Source organism: Cibotium barometz, chromosome 58 (assembly GCF_041138505.1).
Source record: "Cibotium barometz isolate CiBa-2024 chromosome 58, ASM4113850v1, whole genome shotgun sequence".
In the NCBI taxonomy this organism is placed as follows: domain Eukaryota; kingdom Viridiplantae; phylum Streptophyta; class Polypodiopsida; order Cyatheales; family Cibotiaceae; genus Cibotium; species Cibotium barometz.
In genome coordinates, this window is record NC_141103.1 from 25,264,794 (window position 1) to 25,271,475 (window position 6,682).

General features: G+C 40.5%; 1 pseudogene; it reads left to right on the forward strand.

Moving 5' to 3' along the window:
• The first annotated feature begins 3,560 nt into the window (after positions 1–3,560).
• Positions 3,561–5,691, forward strand: LOC147606077 (cytochrome P450 71AU50 pseudogene; annotated as a pseudogene).
• Positions 5,692–6,682: the final 991 nt, after the last annotated feature.

Here is a 6,682-nt window from a genome sequence, read left to right on the forward strand (position 1 = left end):
TGGTCGGGTCAGACTAGCGTGACATCTCGTCCGTCGGAAGATCAGAAAAGAGCGGTCGGGCTGATCTGCTGTGACGTGTGAGAGCGCATCCACCTGACCAGGCTGCTTTCAGAACCCGCTCTTTCATCCGCGTAATGTGCTTTTGCTGTGAATCGGGCTGATCTGCTGTGACGTGTGAGAGCGCATCCACCTGACCAGGCTGCTTTCAGAACCCGCTCTTTCATCCGCGTAATGTGCTTTCTTCTGTCGACGTTGCATGGCCGCTCTTGATCGTCTCGCTGCCGTGTTTCCTTCTTGTGCTTGTGTTTCGAAACACCTTCATCCTTCTTAGAGTCTCTTTCTGGGGTAAGGAGATGCTCCGGCGTGCGCACCTCCATAGCCAGGACAAAGAACCGTGGGTGGAAAGCTTTGCAGGCCTTAGGGTTACTATATATATAGATGTGCTCTATATATAGATGGGTCTCCTCTATATATAGAGCACATCTATATATATAGTTCCAACAATTGCAAATGCCCGTAGAACAATAGATTTTAAGTTGTTAAAACAACAAGTCAATGTAAGAAAACTAGAGAATCCTTTGCATTACTCTTAATGTATTTGTACATTATTTGTCTTAGAACGCCAATTTTTTTGGTAGTGCAATAAATACCCCGAATCTTATATTTGGTGGATAAGAGAGAGATGTATTGAGATAATATTGGACAAAGCAATTACACCTGTAGATCCTGACTCCCCTCCTCTAGGAGATATAGGCTCAGAGAAAAGGGATGGAGAAGAAGCTAAAAAGACATAAAGGCAAAGGCAAGGGGTTGCCAGTGCATTCTCCTTTAAAATTTGAGAAGATCCAAAAAGCCTCAAAGGAAACCATTGCAAAGAAGTCCTCTGCAAAGAAGACATCTCAGCCAAAGAGGACCTCACAAAAGAAATCTCATGCAAAGAAGCCCTCTCTTTAGAAGCCCCTCAACTTTGGTGCTGTTCTTGCTTAAGGACAAGAGGAAGCAAAGTCTGGGAGTCCAAAAAAAGCAAGTGAAGCCCAAGAGCATTTAAGCCCAAGAGGAAGTTTGAGGAGGAGGGAATTTTCCCTCCTCTACAAAGATACGTGTATTTAATATATAGATAGGAATAGAAGTTTCCCTCTTTACAAAAGTGCAAGTGTGTTTAATGCATTCGGGTGTGAAAAGTGACCATCAAGTGTAAGTAGAATACATTTTGAGGTGGAAAAGAAGAATTTTTGGATTTACGAAAAAGAAATAACTTATTTTTCAACGTAACGTTGCCTTCTTCCTAATTGGATGTGCTCCTTTTTCTCTCTCTACAAAAAGTCCCTATGAATGATCTGCAAAATTTCCTAATGGATAAAATTACACACTTATGTTTATTTTGTGAGTTGGTATTAGAGAGAATAATTATGTAGTAATAAGTTTTTGATTTGTATTGATTTATTTTAGGAAGTTGGGGCATCGCCTTCCCCCAAACGTATGATGCTAGGGACGTCTCTAAGACTTTCAATAGGCTGCAGGATCCTGAGGCAAGATCGTGAAGAGAATAGGCACCCTAGCTCGGATGATGAGGATTAGATAGGCCTACTTTTCTTTACTTTGATCTTGCATTTTTTATCGCTTTATGATTATTTATAGATCATTATATTTGTACAAGGATCCATGCCATGAGTATAATGTAGTACTTATACTATTAGAGTTTTGATCGCTGAGCCATAGACGGTTATTGCATACTTTTCTATCATTTTTATATTTGTATGTGAGCTTTGCGCCATCTTTTCTTGCTTTATTTTTTGTATACACTAACAAACTCTTATCAATGAACGTGTAAATTCAACCAACTCTTGTCATTTAATCAATAAAATGCATGAATTTACCACGAAAGCCAATCTCCATGGAGAGGAAAAGTTGATGATAGCCTACAATGAGAATGCACAATCTCAGAAAAACGATGAGAGCTTGAGAAAGAGAAAGATGATGGGTGTGTGTGTGTGTGTGTGTGAGAGAGAGAGAGAGAGAGAGAGAGAGAGAGAGAGATTATATTAAAACATCGTAATAAATATCTTGCAAGATAATGTAGTTAGCTTTCTTTTAGTAGCAATAACGTTTTTAGTGATATTTTTTGTGTATTGTATTATTATTATTATATCTAAGTGATTTAGTGTCACTTATAAGAAACACTTTTGTATAGCCAAAAATGTCAATTTACTACATGTTGGATGCAACATTTCTTATGACACTTGATGAGGGCCCCAACGTGTTGATTCCATGATCGTTAGCCCCCCTCCCCCCCAGCCTTGTAGTGTGTGTGTGTGTAGGTATGTATTTGTATATATGTATATGTGTGTATACACGTGTGTATATGTATGTATGTGTGTGTGTGTGTGATGCACGTGTGTGTACACATATATATTTATGTGTTTGTATACATACATGTATGCATGTGTGTGTATGCATGCATGCATGTATGTGTGTGTGAGGGGGAGGGGGTATGTGTATGCATGCATGCATGTATGTATGTGTGTATGCATGCATTTTCATAAAAAAAGTGTATGCATGCATGCATGTATGTGTGTGTGTGTGTGTGGGGTGGAGGGGGTGTGTGTGTAGTTGTGTGTCATGTGTATAAGAAATATACAGAAAATAAAAACAAAAACAAAACAAAATCGAAAAAAGAGTACAAAAGAAAAGAAGAAAATTAGCGCCACTAGAGTATTCTTTCCTTTTCAGGGAGCATACTTTAACAAATTTGTCTTGTATGCATCATGCTTTAAGTCTTCCTAGCTTCCTACTTGTGTTGTGACACCCATGCATCAAAGTCTTTAGCAGTTGGGCACTCCTTCATGTGTGATAAATAAATCGATTGTGGTGCCAGCTTTGATGTTGGAGATCTTAGGACTTGACTAGGTGTCTTTAAAGTCTTGTCTCTTTTCCATGGTTATCTAAGAGCTTTCTAGGGTGTTCACTCCAATGCAATTGGCTAAGCAACATGACTATGGTGCATATATTTATGCCTTGACCCCATGCCTAGACTTGCAACTTTGCAATTATTTGGGACGGTGGTACTTTCTTTAGTAGTTTGGTGCCTCGATTACGTGAGTGTAAGCCTTTGAAGGTAGTCATAATTCATGGGTCATCTATAATAAAGAGAGATCACAAGATAGGGAAGAATTTAACGAGGCATGGCGGGTGATTGACCAACCTCAAGAGGCATGGCGGGTGATTGACCAACCTCAAGAGGGGTCTTTAAATGAAGTCAAGTCGTCGTGTCTTTTAAAGCTCGAAAGGTCAGTTTAGACGAAGTCAACGATTAGTGACATCACCGTTTCCATTAGGAGAAGTTGGAACTTGGGAACGAAATGGCCTTAACGATGAACGGATTGATTTAATGACGTGGAGGCACATGGGCCGAGTTGGAGCCATTGGAAGAATGTGTTTCCGGATAGATTTGAGGAGGCTCGGGCCATGCATATAAATTGAGATTGCTTACAGTTATAGTCGACAACAGAAGAGAGACTGCGAGCTCTGTGTAAGCAGGCCATAGGTTAAAAACTCCTAGGATGGAAGAAGAGACATGGGTCTCGAGTGCCATGACAATTGTAGTGATAGTGGTGGTATTATTGCTATACTATGGTGTTAGTACTGTTGTCTCCAGAGGGCAGCTTCCTCCGGGACCCTTCCCTTTGCCCATCATTGGAAACTCCTGCATTTGGCGGGAGAGCTTCCTCACCGCTCACTCGCCCGCCTTGCCGACAAGTATGGCCCTCTTTTCCACCTTAAATTGGGTTCCATGCATGCCGTAGTTGTGTCTAGTTCATCGCTCGCCAAAGAGTTTCTCCGCACCCACGACAGAGCCTTTGCAAGCCGGCCGCCTTTTGAGATATCGCGGCGCTTGCAGTATGGCCAGGACACGGCGCTCTCCTTGGGCCCATATGGCCCCCATTGGAGAGAAATGAGAAAGCTCTGCAGCCTGCAACTCTTCACTGCGACTAGGGTTCGCCAGTTCGAGCCTATCAGAAGCCAAGAGATAAAGCTTCTCATGCAGCAGCTGGCAAAGCACGGGCATGCATCCCCTTTGAATCTCACACAGTGTGTGGAGAATATGATAGAGAACATCATATGCCGCATCCTCGTTAGGAAGAGCTTGTCCGACGTCGCCAACGCTGAGTTGGGAAGAGGCTTGAAAGATCTCATCCATGAAGCTACTGTTTTGTTCCAAAGGCCTGTTATTGGTGATGTTATACCTTGCCTAGGATTCCTAGATGGCAAGTTGAAGCGCAGCATGGACGAGCTGCACCGTCTCGCTGATATTCTCTTAGAGGGGTTGCTGCAGGAACGTGAGAACTGCAGCGTGAAGGCTGCCGATAATGGTCCACAAGACTTCCTTGACATTTTGTTGTCCTCAAACTGGTTGCGACGTGTCGACATCAAAACCGTATTGTTGGTAATTGTTTGTTTCGAATCGTTAGGCATAGCTTAATAATGTTCGGGGATTTATTCAAAAGATCATAAGACTTGTAAATGCCAGTGAGGCACCTGTTGTACAAAGTTATTGGGTAGGCCTATGGGGACGATCCTCGGCTCGAGGAACGACTTCTTGACTAGGCACCAGTTCTAGCATCCAAATGCCCCTCTATGTGAGGGGCTCTTATATCTATATGTAGTCACTAGTGCCTGCCCGGAAGGAAGGAATTGATTAAAACCAATGTATCAAACTCTCTTCTCTTCCGAGTTCAAGTCCAACTGTTGGTCGTATATGCCCTCGTGTTGCATTCTACTGATGTTAATACCTCTCTCTCTCTCTCTCTCTTCTAGATTTTACAGAGACTTGGGAAGTAGTTGGGATTCATATTAGATAGGATGAATGTTAAATTGTCCTTGAAGATAGGATGTGGGATAAAATATGTAAATAGCTAAATGAAGATTGAATATGTGTGTGTGTGAGAGAGAGACACAGAGGAGAGAGATAGAGAGAGAGAGTGAGTGTGTAGATTATTACATATGCATACTTTGGGTATGCTATTACCTATACATAATGGACTTAATTGACCTTATGTTAAATTATAGGAGCTTCTTGCCGGTGGTATCGACACATCATCGGTTACTATAGATTGGGCAATGTCAGAGCTCTTGGTGAATCCACAAACTCTCGAAAAGGTTCGTGTTGAGGTGGATAGGGTGGTGGGAACTCAACGCTTGGTGGAGGAATCAGATTTACACAACCTACCATACATGAAGGCTGTGGTGAAGGAAACACTACGTTTGCACACTCCCTTACCCCTTTTGATACCTCACATGTCAATAGAAGCTTGCAAAGTGGGAGGGTTTACCTTACCCAAAGATACACGATTGCTAGTAAATGTATGGGCGATAGGAAGGGACCCACATGTTTGGCAGGATCCACACACATTCATGCCTGATAGATTCTTGAGTAGTACCATGGTTGATGTGCATGGGCAACACTTTGAGCTATTGCCTTTTGGAACAGGATGACGTAGCTGCCCTGGCATGCCCTTAGCTTTGCCCATAGTCGAGCTCACAATTTCAAATCTTGTACATTGCTTTGATTGGAAGCTTATGACTGGCAACAGTGTGGACATGTCAGAGAAGTCAGGCACAGTCACGGCTCGTGTGAAGCCACTTCTAGCCATAGCTAGGACACGTTTTGATCCACAAGTACTCCATAGCTAGGAAACGTGTCCTAGCCATAGCTAGGACACGTTTTGATCCACAAGTACTCCATATCGCATGAGTAATATACCCATGTAGTAGTATAGTCCCTTACGATGTTTTTTTACCATCTTGATATGTAATGTTTTAACTTATGCCCATGGTTTTGTATTTACCTTTTATTTTCTCAATCAGATTATAAAAAATATGTATTCCTACTAGCTTTTGATCACTTATCATGTGATTAAATTGTAATATTTCTTATTTCAACATAGTTTACTTAGCATGACTATGTCTGAGATTGTAACCCTTATCATGACAATGCTTTGGATTATATACCTACGACTATGTTTGAGATCATAAGTCTTCACATCCTAAAGAGTTTTTGTACATTTCATCCAACTTAGGTAATGTTATAAATGTACAAGGGTTTCCAATTTCATTAAAGAGGTTAAAAGAGTTTGCAAATTTGTTTCAAAAATTATTTTTTTCAATAGCACTCATATGACACCAAGGGAATTCCTAAAATTGCAAAAATAAAATTCAAAGAGATGTTTCTTTTAATCTCCTAATTCACTACTATGGAATTAAGTCCCAATACCCCAATGGGTGTAATTAAGTCTCAACATCTCAACTAGTGTCTACCTATGCAATAATGCTAGAAAAATAAATGTTTACTAGCTTACTAAGAGAATCTTGGCTAAGGATTTATTTTTAAAAATGATTTTTAACACTAGTTTGGTAGCTCGACATGACATAAATATGTCTTTTTAGGGGTTTTGTAAAGAAAATGTATCTTGAGAATAGGAGCAATATTTTAGTGTTTCTCTTCTAAAGCATGTCTTCATGAATGTGGAAAAGCTTAGAAAATTTTAAAATGAATAATCTTAAATATAATTAATAAATAAACATAAGCAGAGGTCCATCTAGCATTATAATCAATAGATTGCAAATTTACAAAGTAGGTTCCTACATGAAAGACAAAAATGACCTTGACTTATTATAAATTTCT